The sequence below is a fragment of the Lagopus muta genome, chromosome 13 (genome assembly GCF_023343835.1).
Source record: "Lagopus muta isolate bLagMut1 chromosome 13, bLagMut1 primary, whole genome shotgun sequence".
Lineage (NCBI taxonomy): Eukaryota > Metazoa > Chordata > Aves > Galliformes > Phasianidae > Lagopus > Lagopus muta.
Window position 1 is genome coordinate 12,213,576 of NC_064445.1, and position 14,274 is coordinate 12,227,849.

At 46.7% G+C, this 14,274-nt stretch overlaps 1 protein-coding gene across 7 annotated transcripts in view; it reads right to left on the bottom strand.

The window, feature by feature from the left end:
* The window catches only part of NEXMIF (neurite extension and migration factor), a 121,399-nt gene that overhangs the window by 12,733 nt on the left and 94,392 nt on the right, over positions 1-14,274 (bottom strand). Inside the window, exon 1 of one of the 7 annotated variants that reach the window (XM_048959998.1) lies at positions 9,355-9,523. The exons of the other annotated variants lie outside the window; for them this stretch is intronic. The gene's annotated coding sequence lies outside the window, so the exon portion shown is untranslated. Of the gene's footprint in view, positions 1-9,354; positions 9,524-14,274 lie in introns of those variants that run through there. 7 annotated transcript variants of the gene reach the window in all.

Below are 14,274 nucleotides of genomic sequence, written 5' to 3' on the forward strand. Positions count from 1 at the left end.
AGCAACTATGAAATAAAACTGACAAAGGGGCCTGACGCAAAGCAGAACAAGAAGAAACCGAAGACTGGGAATAACAAAGTGGAGAAGAACAGCTGGGTCTCCGGGAAGAAAAGCTAAACCAACAGAGAGCTGGGGTGTAAAGGTGATCGGCAGAGAATATAGTGGGTAGCAGGAGAGCTGAACAGAGCCATATGTAGACAGAAGAACAAAGGGTTCGGCTTGCAGACAGCATCCAGCCATTGAAGACACACACAACTGAGGTCACACTATTATGAAGAAGCGGCAGGAGGAAATTCAGTCACTAGCTTGAAGTTTATGAACTTGACTGGAGCTGGAGTGGATGGAGGAAGATGATGGTGAAAGCCATGGTGTCGGACAAACTCCAGCTCTCTGGAGGAGGAGAGCAGGAGCACAGCATGCCAGGCTGGGCTTCAAGGGCATGCAGGGTGGTTCAGTCACAAGGAAGAGTTCCTAAGGACAGCCGCGTCCTGACTGCACCGTGTACTTTGGGATCTGCTAAGATCACAGCTGGCATAACTGAAAAATGTGCTGGCTATGAAAGGAGATGGAAAGAAAGGAGTTGCAGAAAGCAAGCACTGGAGCTGGAAAATAATCCAACTTGCTTTCAGCAAGAGATGGACAAATTAATGGGCAGAAGGACAGGAAACAATTGCCTGTGATAGCAGCACACAGAACTCCGTGACCTGGAGAAATCCCTTTCAGTCATGCAGCTGATGTCAGCGGAAGGACTGCAAGTGCCTCAGAAAAAACTTCACCACACAGCTGAGAAAATTCTCCCCTTCTCACATCTTCTGTACATTTTCCCACTACTCATGATAACAGGGTTGTGCAAAAGCTGTTAGCAACAAGATCGTGTGCAGATGTCTGGCAGAACACCAACAAACACCGAAAGTGGATCCTCCCATTTACCTCCTGTCACTTTGGGAGCAGGTCCGTGGCCTTGGAGCGTGTGCTCTTCAGCTCAGCTGGCCACATAACCCAACACTTTTTTTGCGTTTTTCTTTAAAAACCCACCTGGTGATTGAGAAGCCTCATGGGCGTCACTACTGCTGGAGCATCTGTCTCAGAAGACAGACGTGGTCAGAGTAATGCCCAAGCTGAGGCTCCGTGAGCCCCCTCTGCTCCTGGTGACGTGGCAACAGCCCAAGCACACTCAATATGACACATTTTGTCAGTTAGCTGGAGTAAAATGAATGTATTTCTTTGGCTATGAATTCAACAGAGTAAGTATGCAACGCAACAACAACACGAACAACACTCCCTACAGGAAACAAAACTGAGGGGTGCCAATTATTTACCTACGACAGAGGAGGAAATGCTCGAATTACAAAGCTAAAACATCTGGGCATGTTTCCATGTTCAAGTCAAGTAAAGGACAGGCTTTATGTGCACTTAGAACAGACACATTTTTATACAGCCTGCATTTAAGCACTTTCTTACTGTATGCGTTTTACAAGGGTGAAAGGTTTACACAACTGCGAGGGAAAAATGCCTCTGCTCAAAGCTTGTCCTCTACAAAGACAGCACCAAGCTGCTTTGCTTCTTTCTCACCCCAAAAACACCTTTTTCCCCAGCAGGGGAATCCTGAAGGCTGTCTGCACAGTGCACATGTGAGGGCCCACCCTTCGCTGCTGCTGGAGGTGCTGTGGGGTGAGGACGTGCCCAGGGGCTGCCATGGAGCAGCCCTGCAGAAAGCCTTCCTCCTGCATGTGCTCTCCCTCGAGTGGCAGTGGGCTCTGGCTTCTGAACCCCTGCAGCAGCAATGGGCTCAGCAGTAGCCTGGAGGCACTCAGAGCTGGCCATGCCTGTCATGGAACCAGTGCCTGGTGGTGTGGATAATGGCCATGGCTGTGAGCATCTCCTCGTTCAGATGTCCCCAGCACCAGCATCATCCTGTTGGAGCTTAATATACACCCGAGCAGAGAAAAAAAAATCCACCAGGTAAAAATAAACAGCCTACTAGACTGACTGAAAGCCCACCTACACAAATGGGAATTGTATTAGCTGGACTAGATTATGGGTTAATGATAGCTGTTCCATAATTAAAGTTGTGAGAGTGTTTCAGCTTGAAGCTGAATAAACAAAAGGTCACAAGCATCCAGACAAAGCCCAGCGTGCCAATTCCTATTTGCACACACCTTTAACAAACCAAGAGCTTTGATCTGTTGTAGATCATGAGGGTGGATGAAGAGGGAGCATCCACAGTGAAGGAAAATCTTTTTACGGAGAAGTGGGGGAAGAAGCGAAGCAGAAGATGTGGCTTTTTTCTGCGGAGTTGTGAATAAGCGCAGGTGTTGGAACGAGTTCTATATATGCGGTTAGATCGTTCAGAAAAAGAGCTTTAGAGAAATTAATTACATGTCAGAGCCTCTGACAGGTCTTTTAAGAATTATGATACTTTTGAATGAAAACATTATATACTTAAAAAGAAATACCATGTAAATGTCTCTGAGATATTTACATTCAGTGGAGTAATAGTAGAAAAGAATTCAGCTCTCTCCGCAGTACAAATGGATGCTGAACACGCTGCGCTTCTCCTAACAACATCTTCTGCCCTTGGTGGACTTCATTAACTCTCAGGCAGAATTAAAAGATCGAGTTCAGGGCCATCTGCCACGAATCAGATGCAAACAGCAGTAATGCTCTCTCAGAGTGCTCCCCGGGCTGCAGCCCTGACCAAAGCAAGGCCACCGTGCTGCACGCTTCCTCTGCGCTCACCGGGGCAGCGAGGCCTGCAGAGAAAAATACCTTCTTGCCTTCTGTTTTCCCCATTCTTTTTGTCCCAATAAAACCTGTGCACACCATATGATAGAGGAAAAAAACCCAACACACTATACATGAGGTTTCCAGAACCAGTATGGTTCAAAAGGTGATGTTCCAAAGGAAAGATACTGTGGGAAATGATCCTCCCACTCTGCTCATCATGGTGCCCATCATGGCCACCATCCCCTGGCTACGGATGATGCCAAATTTCAGGGTCCCAGTTTCAAAGCTAGAAAATTCTCATGAGGAAATCAATCTCCTTGTAGTTTTATCCACTTCTGTCCTATCAATGATGATGACCATGGGAGAAAAGGCCCAGTGAAGGAGAAAGGCAAGACTGAAGTCTTAGAGAGTTCATTCTGGCAGCAAGACATCTAAAGCCTGCAGAGGTAGGGTTCAACAGAATAAATGCTAGCTGCAAATATGTTCGGCAGTCTAGATATAAATATGGATAAAAGCCTCCAATTAGGAAAAAAATGGGAAAAAATGAAGTTGATAAAAAAAGAGCTTGCAGAGAAAATGGAGAACACAAAAATCATGAGAAGAAGAAACAATTTAAGAACTCGTGTGTTCCCAGAAGGTGTAAAGGATGGATGGCTTGTTAATATTCATAGCAAGCCTCCACTTTCTTCTCAGCTGAAAGCAGATGCAACAATTATCACAGAGCCCGAGCCCCAACTCCAGCAGACCCTGAGACACGATATTAAGAGCTGACTATTTTAGAGGAGATTCTGAAATAAATGGCAGTTTCTGACCTTACTCTGGGAGGACTTAAGGTGCAAGTGTTTCAAGACCTGTCACAAACAACTTTAAGGAAAAGGGAAGGAAGTGAACAAAATTATAGCCTTCCTGACACAGCACACATAAAATACAGAAGAAGCTTTCTCTGTAAATGTATTCTCACACATCATGAACAGCAGTATATCATAAAGGGAAAAAGGCAGCAATTAAAAGCCTCAAGAAGCTGAAACGCATGAAGGAATGTCTGAAATACAGCGCGTTTCAGCTTAATGGTAGAGAAGGGATTGCTGCTAAACCCAGAAGTACCAGGAGATAAGAGCGGGCTGAAAGGGTGGTACAGTGTGGGTGTGCAAGGGGATGGGGTGAGGCTGAGGGGAACTGGGGAAAGCTGGAACCGTGTGGGTAGAGGAATATGCAAGCAGCAATGTGGAGACTGGAAGAGGCTGAAAAAATGGGAGCAGCAAAGACAGCCTGCGCCCAGCAACAAACAGCAAGGAGCAAGGGGGATGGAAAGGCAATAGGGAAGTGCAGACCTGGCCTCAGAGCAGGGCAGTGCTGTGGAAGAGGAGACCGCTGACCCAGCCCAGAGAATGCAAGCGAGCAGTGGGAAAGCTCATGATTTAGGTAAGCAGCAAAGTGTGAGGCTGAATGCATCCACAAGAGAAGAACCCAGACACCCTGCACCATGGTGCAGGCACACGGTGTAGAGCTGATTTGCTCAGTAGCTCCACGAAGGTCACAAATAACCTGGGCTCATTATTTTCTAGCAGACCCAATTTTAGGAATTAGGAAATCAAAATGGAGCCAATGCTGAGGAAAAGCACAGCTCTGCACTACACTGTCCCACGCTACAACATCTGCACAAAGATTGTCAGAAGTATCTAACAGCAAATTGCTACAAAATGCTTATGGGAGGCTGGCAGGGCCAGGACAAGAGGGACTGACTACACACAGCTTCAAACCGCAAACCGCAGCCGCCAGCAATAAGCCACAAAGCACAACGTGGGCCAGAACAGGGAAAGTGAGGCCCTTTGTGAAGCACCTCTGCCTCACTGCCTGCGTTTCCCTGCTTGTGCTCAGCCTGCTGGAGCCCTGGCCATCTCCGTATGGCCACGCACAGATCACAACATCACTCCTCTCCTTAAAAGCAACACATTTCTGAATATGTCATTCTCACTCAATCGCTGGATCTAAAGTTAAGATGAATCAGAAAAGTTAAGGGCCCACATTTCTGAGAAAACGAGGCTAGAATGATTAAAAACTCCAGCTCCTGTAAACCTGCAGGGGTTGAGAATGCAGTGGGATGTGGGGGGGTTAACATTACAAAAACACACGGACCTCTCCAAAGCTAATTATGTACCAGTCTAGCCTAAAACAACAAAAGCCATTAAGGAATAGTTCAGGGAGGAGCTTTGTTGATGGGAAAAATTGCTTCAGTTAAATAATATTATTTTACCAAAATTCTCATTCTACTGCAGTATTTACGTATAGGTCTACAAGACAGTATCTTAAAAGCTTAGCAAAGCCTTCCTGTGAACCTAATCAGGAAATACGAGCGACCAAGGTCAAGTACATTAATATTACTGAAGGCTTTCTAAGAAAAGAGATGCTTCACGGTTCCCTGCACACTGATATTATCAAATAACTCAGCTGAAGAACGGTGTGTAAAACGTTGTTTAAAGACATGGATTAATACAGAGCCAGAACAGCACGAGGAAACACATTTCACAGAGGTTTGCTGAAGAAAAGGCTCCGTTCTAAACGTCAGGATTCCCTGCTAGAAAAGTTTCTTCTTGCTGTTAACAACCTGTTTTAAAAAAAAAAGAAAAAAAAAGAGAGAGAGAGAGAAAAAAAATCTGTATGAATTTGTAATACATTGAAGTTTGGACTAAAGAGGGCAATTAAGCTGGCTGGTGTTGGAGGAGGATAGGAAAGCTCATCAGGACAGCTGCAGTAACCCTAGCGAGGTAAACGTCTCTTTTCCAATACTTTCAAATTAGAAATTTTATAGTGAAAAAGAAATCTTAGAAGAGCTCATTTTTTTCTCTTATTAGCAATTAACACACATGGACGTGGGATAAAAAGTGCTCGTTTATAAAGTCCACAGAATTTTCTTAAAAGCATGGGTAGCAGGACCACAAAACTGAGTGCCGGGATGAGGCAGGGGAAGGAATAGAGTTGCCACGAGGCATGGAAGGGCTCCTTCTTACTACGGTCACACAGGGACCATTCAGTGCACATGGAGGCCCTTTTCTGTGCGGATGCTGTGCCCATGTGTACCCAAATGCATCATCTGTGCCCAGCTGTGCCAGGTGGGAGCACTCACAGCACCACCCAGGCTGCAGGGCTGCAGGGTCACAGCAGCCTTCGAGAATCCAGGAGAGCCAAGCTGCCAGGGAACAGGCAAAGGCAACAGTGGTCCCCAGAATGGTTTCACTTCCCTCCTTCACACGGAACCCCTCAGATATTAAAGCTGATTTCTTAGCCAGTCCTACTGGGTCCCGCAGACGAGGTGAATGCAGGAGGGACGTGCACACAGCCCTGTGCAGCACCCACTGACCTGAGCGTGTTTCATGGCAGAGCAAGTGGGCTCAGCCAGCTTGCACAGCTGGAGCACCTCGTCCTACAGGGAAAACAGCTTCAAAGTCTCATCCCGTGATGTGCATCTGAAGGAGCTAATGCTTCTGACTAAAAAGGGAATAGGGGTAGGTAGGAAAAGCAAATGATCAAAACACTTATCACACAGTGAAAAGAAGTTATCGGGCCTGATAAGGTGTCTGAATTGATGATGATTATAAGATACCATCCATTTTTAGCTAATAATTCAGAAAAAGGATGAATTATTTGAGGAATAATATGTGATCATTTATTTAAAGACTTATTATAATGTATATGTTCTAGGAAGCAGAGTTAGGGCTGCATGAGCACATTAACACTTACTCGTCTGGACTGCTGTATGTTTAACCAAAGGCAGAGATTTCATAGCCCTGTATGAGGCTTTAAAACCAAGTGGCTGGTTTAGTTTATAGGGCTCCTGCATTTATAAAACAGCAAGTGATTTTACAAGGCTGTTTTATACACACTCTAGTTTTCCTCCACTTCTCTATTCACATTCAATAAATGTGCCAGCATTCGCCTTTGAGAACTGGTTCATTTATTTAAAATTCCCAAACAACCCCATCCACAACTCCGCATGCCTTAGCGGTTCACCCAATTAGTTGAGAGTGTCAATTAAATATGAAGATACGTCTCTTAATTTTCACTCAGAAAGATGTTGGGTTCAGCCCAGCACTGGGGGCGATTTCTGAAGGCAAAATCCTGCCTTGGGAGAGCCTGCAGCTCCTAAGATATCGGTCCAAATCCCCGCCTGTATCCAGGTAACAATTCGGAATGCTGATATTTAAGAGGAGAACTATCTGGACAGCTGCCCCAACTCCCTAGGAAGCAATGTTTAGTTAAAGTCTTGGATATCACTGAAAGAATATGTGGAGATGTCACACTGCGGCTGAAGCATTTTTTCAAGTGCTGAATTATTCACCCGTGAATCTCTGATGTGAAATCCAAATGCTCCGGTACTGCCCTGGCTTTAGACAATGTCTAATTCCTTTCTGTGTCACGGCGGGGTCCCTTCATCAGCCTTCTTTCATCTCTAATCACAGTGAGGTCATGGATTATTACTCATATTCACCGCACAGCTCAAGTCGCCGGGCCCGGGACTCTCAGTGCTCCGCCTGCACCAGCCCAACAGCACCAGCAGCGCGCAGCACCCCGTCCGGCCACCCTTCTGCAGCCAGGAGGATGTCAATATGTTTCCCTGCTCTTTCCCTGTGAAAGCATAGCGGGAGGAAAAATCATAAACAAAGGCATTTATCAGCTTTTGCTGGAGGTGTTGCTCTGCATATCGAGTTGAGCGGCTGCGATTGTTTCATTAGGAGGAGCTGGGTTACGTCTGCGACGTTAACGAGTCTTGGAGAACAGAGGGAAAGGGTACTACAGGCATTGCCACAGAGAAGATAAATAGGTACGCATCCTGTCCCTGACACTAGTCAATACATCACAGCTTTATTCACTTAAGGCAGCCACGAAATCAATTCTTCAGTAAAAATATAAAATTTGTATCCAAATCTGTGCTCACTGTATTAGTGAGGCACGAAATGATGGAACAAGAGGAAATCCATGTCTGTGCAGCAAGCTTTAGGTCTGCTGGTTTGCCTTTGCCTCATGCAAAGCCCCACTAAGTACTTTGTTTTCCACGAACCATCACCTTTTTTCTTCATTTTTTCTCAAAACCAAATAATTCATCTCTATTCAGGTTCTTCACACAGCCACGTTCTCAGCCCCTCGAGGACAGTACCCACCGTGGCTGTGAAAAGATCTCAGGCCAACCAGCAGCACTGATACAAACCACAGGAACTACCAGAAGTAAAAAACCCTTCTCTTTGAAAATGCTAACAAAGAATTAACAGAACACATTCTAAACCAGTCAAAATCCCAGCTTCATTCTGGATAAAATTCTGAGCCTTGCACCCTAGAGAGTGAGACAAGGACAAAGCCAAAAAACAACAGTCAGTTCAAGTGTAACCCCAAGGGTGAAGTCACAGACCCTTTCAGGCTGAGGTTCTTATTCCCCAATCTGCAGTTAAAAGATTGCAAGGAGATCTTGGGGATCCCATGCTTTGTGCAAACAACTTGAATCCCGTTTCAGATTTTCCAAACTGTGTAGTGCTTTTTGGACAGCAGCCGTCAATTACATGGGAGCTTTCAACTATTTCAAGCTAAAATTGATCAGCAATTTTTGAAGAACGCACTGCAAATTGCTCTGCTAATCACAGCAACTCAAGCCATGCAACTGTATTAAAATAACATCACTGCTAAGCCAGAAGCCAAAGGCAGCAAAGAAATGCTGAGCTCAAGTTTCCTGCTCTGGGTTCTTCATCTTGCCCACTTGTATCTGCATGCTGTCACCTCCGTGGCTTTTTCTTGGTGATATTTCGAGATTCCAGATGGCTGCTCACCAATTCAGTGCTAACACCACTTTGTGTTTCGATGATGCTTTAGTTCCCTAAGCACTGGGGCACGCTTTCAGAGGATGGCCTTGTTTGGAGCACTGAGTACTGACCTCCCCGGGCTGCCGGCACGTGGCTCTTACCAATAAGGATCTGCAGCCATACAGTTTTACAGCGTAAGCATCAGCTGCACCTGGAAAAGACTTAGCTGAAAAACAACATGTCCCTTCAAGGAAACATTGCCGTGCAGAATAAGGAGAAGATACTAAATTCCTTTCATGCTAACTTGCCTCCAAGCCCTTTAATGGAGACCAGGAGAGATGGAGACACCACAGGTACACGGGTGGTTTGCTCCTGGGTGATGATGTCTGCTCTGCCTCCCTCCCAGCACTCCAACCCTGAACTCCAAGAGCACTGCAGAGACGAACAATCGAAGCACCCAGCCTACAGTGTGCTCTAAAAGCACTTTCTTCCTTCTCTGTGTATTATTTTCCAGCTATGCAGTTAAGAGGAGAAAGAAATCAAGATGCAGAGCTTCATCCAGACAAAGCAAACATCTGCCAGATGTGAACCCAAAGCCAGTTCTGGTCATGCCATGCATCCTCATCACTGGGTACCCCCATCACCGAGCATCCCTATCACTGGGCATGCCCATCACCAACTGTCCCTATCACCGAACCAATCACTGCCTGTCCCCATCACCGAGTGCCCTCACCAGCAGACACGGGCAGGAGAACAATTCCCTTGCACCAAGGTGACAAACACAAAGGTGGCGAAGGAAGGAATAATCACCCAGCACTCCCCTTCCGTGCATTTCACTTACGCTGGTGGAAAAGTCTCCACAATGGATTAAATCAAAGTCCGTCGCCAAGTTCAAGAACATGTTTAATGCAGATCTATTCATTTCAAGGAGGGTCTGCACAATGGATAGCTTTCCCCTTCAAAAATTATTCAGACCTGCACACTTCCTTTTCATTCTTCTGTATCTTAACATTTAAAAGAGAAATACAGCATATTTGTAACTGGAGAAACATTGCACAAATCATAGCTTGCTGTAAAAGTGTATTTCACAAAGACTTTACATGGTAAAGGGACAAGGACCACTTGTTGATAAATTACTTTCACTCAGAGATGAGTGGCATATTTGTGTGCACTGTAAGTGGTGCCACTGTGGAGCAATTTGATGGAAGTCCAGTAAAATGTGGTGTGCAGGTTCCATTTAACCTCACTTACATCAAATCAATGGACAGGGATGGTGTTGGTGGACAAAGCAGAGTGCAGTGTATGCATGCACCAAAGCACCCAAACACCCATCCTGAACCATCCCCTATCGCTCCCCTCATCCCTTTGGACCTGCCCACAGAATGAGGAAGCAAGCAGCTGCATACTGGGGACAAAGTGATGGCCCACAGGGGAAACTTATCAACCAGCAACACAGAAATTAAGTATTGAAGTGGAGCCCGAGCTGTGTCCACAGCTCTCGTTTAAGGCAGTGTTAGCACAACATCCTAAAGCCACGGAGGGTATTCCTGTCCGTCACCACAGAGAGATGATGCTGTGAACGACGCAGCAGGCAGTGCCTGATTTTTCACCCTGGATCTTAAAAATGGGGATTGGCACGTTGAAGTCCATCCAAAGGATGGAGAAAGGCTGCTTTCACAGCAGGACAAGGCTTGCAGCAATTTAAAGTGATGGCTTTTGGCATGCCACATTTGAGAGGTTAATGGAGAAGGTATTGGATGGCATGTCTCAGCCAGTTTGTTAAACATACATGATGTCCTGGTGCACGCTAAAAATCTCTGAGCAGGAACCGGTAAATGGGCTGCAGCAAGCTCCGGGCTGCAGTGCTGAAAGCAGACCCAAAGAGATGTGAGCTGTTTCAGAAAGAGCCAATTTACTCCAGGCACGGCAAGGCAGAGCTGGCAGCACCAGGTGCAGCAGCAGCTGCGGCCAGTCAGCCCCGTGCATGGGGACATGCAGAGCTCAGAAGGGCTCAGGTCAGGTTATCTGGGCTTATTTGAGGGTTCGTTGATATTTCACATCAGGTATGAACTGCCTGAGAAAACAATGGTTTCAATGGCAAGCAGAGTGTGACTTCCACCCTGCAAGTGACAGCTGGGCTCACCTCCAGTTTGATATGCTTTCATAGGACTCTATGGGATGGCAAGTTTGGGGATCATGGGTCAGGATCACCCATACCTAAAAAAACACAACAGTCCTGACAGAGGAGTGGCTTATTATAGCAAAAACTGATTACTAAGGAAAAGAAGTAAATAAACCACTTGGTGAATAATCTGCAACACATCCTCATTGCTATTTGGCTGGGAATAACCTTCTGGAAATGACAGAGCACCCCAATGCACAACAGGTTCAGGAAGCTCCAGAAATCCCAGATGGCAGCATGATGGCTCTACAAAGCCCAGGGCTCCCACGCGTCTGCATAGACTCTGTGGCTGTAAATCCTGCTCCAAGGGAAAGGGCACAGGGAAGAAGTGTGCACAGAAACATCCCTGAATGATGGAAACCTGCATTAAGAAGCGATGCAGCCCAAACGCAGATAGCTAGAGGGCTTTGGCTGAGTGGTACTTTTGCAGAGGGACACATATGCAGCATGAGTGAAGGAAGCCCACCCCAAGCAAACAGGGAACCACAGCTAGAGGCTTAAGCTAACTAAAGGCATCTCCAAAAGCTGACATCACAAAACACGGCCTGGTGTTTCGGTGTGTACCAAGGACATGCCCTGCCAGCACAAAGTGGCTCTCCTTTAGGGTCAGGCACAGGACCAGGTGCTGTGGGCACAGTGCTGCGTCCGTCTGCCAGCTGACAAATGCCCACAGCTCCAAGAGCTGCTCCGAGAGCCCATCAGAAATCAAACCTCTTTAGCCTGAGGGAAATGACACACGTTTTGTTGCACAATCTCCATGCCCATTATGCCCATTACTGAACACAGGTGTCACTGCTGGTCACCTCTACCTGCTGACAGGCTGTGGTCCTCCCTGCTCTCAGCAAGCAGCACTTCCATAAATAGTGAGCAGATCTCTGGGTTGAATGCTGCCAGCAGGTCAGGTCACTGCTGCAACTCCTCTGCCTGCAGCACGCTGTTGCTTTTCTTGGTGTTGATTCGCCAATATTTCACTAATACATCCCTGATATGGGTTCTTTGTATAGCTCAGGAAGAAATGACACAGTTACTCTCGCTCTTTAGATCTGATTGTGTGCGGGAGGTGAAGTGCCACTGAATTTATGCTAAGATTTTAAAGGATGCTATCAATTTGAAACTCACAAAGTACTTCAATTTTTTTTCATCTCAGTTAACAATCTCGCAGCACTGCAGAAGTGAAGGGTTTCAAACCATCTAAATTTAGTGCTTCCCGCTCCCTGGCACCACCATCTTCGCCTGCCTGGTGCTCTGCCAGTGCTTACACTCCTGGAGTTGGCAACAAGGTGACAGCATCAGCTGCAATGCAACACTGTGCCTGGCCCGCCGGGCTGCAAAGAAGCACTTAAAACGTGTCCCAGATATGGCCTGGAGGCTCAGACAGCAAAGTCACATAAACGGAATAAAGGTTTGTGGTCTTTTAAATGATGCAATTTAAGCCAGTCCTACAAGTGCTGCACACAGAGGGATCGGCCCCGTTCCTCCTGCAGCTCTCTGCCAGCCTGGCTGCACATCACTCCAGCTCGTCCTCCCGAGGCTGTGCTAAACACTGCTGATGTGCTCGGGATGCCCAGCTGCAGGGCACCAAATCATTCCGCCTTCTTACAGAGCTCCAAATGAAACAAAAAGTATTTCAGATGGCAAATGGACTTAGAACAGTGTAGAATAGGTGTAGATTGCACCAGTCCGTTATGCAGAGGTCCCTGACCTGTGCTGGTGCATGTCATCATGCTGCAAGATATAGGAAAGCTGAAGGAATGCAAGATTTTCTTTGGAAGTCTTGAAAATCTTACAACATGCAGATGTGCATCACCCATAAAAATATTCCAGAGCAAGTTAAAAATCTCTCTTATAAAAACACAGCTCTAAAATGCTTCAATGGATGGAAACCATTTTTAGGTTGTTTTTTTTTCTTAAATTGCATCTGGGCTGACAGCTTGAACACTGAGCTGCAGCCCATGAGACAGAAATACCAACTCCGTGCTAACAGTAGAGCTGCTCCCATCGCTGTAATGATCTTAATCAAAGCGTATTGTGATAAAAAAGGGATTCTGGTCTGACTGCCTTCAGCGTGCTCTAGCTATCTGAGTGTCCAGATTCCATATTACTCAGGGAAGCTGCCTCAAAGGTTTTCCAGGAACGGCAGCGACAGCTTTTCAAGGTGCCAATGGCATATCTCAGTGCCGGGTGAAGAACAGCCCCTGTGCAGATCCTTGCTGCGTGCGGTCCCCAAGGCACACAGGCAGCACCCAGCCCTGTGGCAATGGCAACTGGAGGCCAACGTAACAGCACAAACCATCCCTGCTGCGAACATGCTGTGCTCTAATTTGTGGCAAAATGCAACAGGTGCTACAACACAGGCGGGGGAATGTGAGGAGGAGGAGAGCAGCGCAAATGGGAACAAGCGCCTGGAAAATGAGACGTACCCAGGGAGATGCTCTATTTAAGTGCTATGCCAGCTAAAAGTTAAGCAAACAAGCTGATGAAACAAATAATGCATCGCTACCTCCCACCTGCTGCTAGATTCCATGGCAGAAGTGGGTCACACAAGTGCAGGTACTGATAGCAGGTAATAAAATACTCTGTGTCACGAGCTGCTCTGTGAGGCGTTATCTCTGCCAGATTGCCAAGGAACAGGCTGGTTTGTGGCCAGGGCACCACATCTGGGTATTCAGCTAGGGTATGAGGAAAAATTTCTTCTCAGAAAGAGTAGTGCTGCATTGGCACAGGGTGCCTGTGGTGGGGGGGTGACACTGCCCCTGGAGGTGTGCAAAACCATACAGATGCAGCACTGAGGGATGTGGTTAATTAAATGGTAGTGATGGGTTGACAGCTAGACTTGATCTGAGATGTCTTTTCCAACCTTGATGATTCTACGATATTATCTCATGGGCTCCAGACACAAAGCAGCATTGCAATGCCAACAAGGTGCAGCTGGAAGGCACCGTGCATGCAGGCTACCCAGGCGTCCGAGGGCTGCATGCCCCACTTCCACGCTGACCTGCTCTCTTCTCACAGAACTGGTTTGCACTGGAGGGAGCCCAACTGTGGAGCTGGTTTGGCTCCACGATGGCATTTCCCACATCCCGCTGTACAGCCAACTATGAAAAACAGGAGAAATTACAGAAATGGAGTTCCCTTCATGCTGTCTCTAAGCACTGATTAATTACCACGGTTTAGATAATAGCAACAGCTCCTGTGCAGAGACAGGAAGAAAGGTATTTATGGGCAGCCCTGAGACGTGGCTGGGCCATTACATTACAGCTGCAACCTGTGGCAGCTCTCCTCTCTTTGCAAGGCACAAACTCTATCCTTTCCTGATCTGCACACCAATCTACCTCAGTGCATGAAGCTGACCTTTATTTCACTGTATCACCAAAGGACCTAACAGGGTTCCGTTACCTGAGTGTGCAGGCATTAAAACAGCTCTGAAGATGGCTGGTTGCAGGACAACTCGAGACAGAACTTACATTAGATTGCTGTGAACTAGTACAAAAAAGAAAAAAAGAAGTAATTATGCTACTGCCTGGTAAGCTGTGATTCTGTGCTGTCTGGGCACAATCTTAGGATTTATTGTTAGGCACA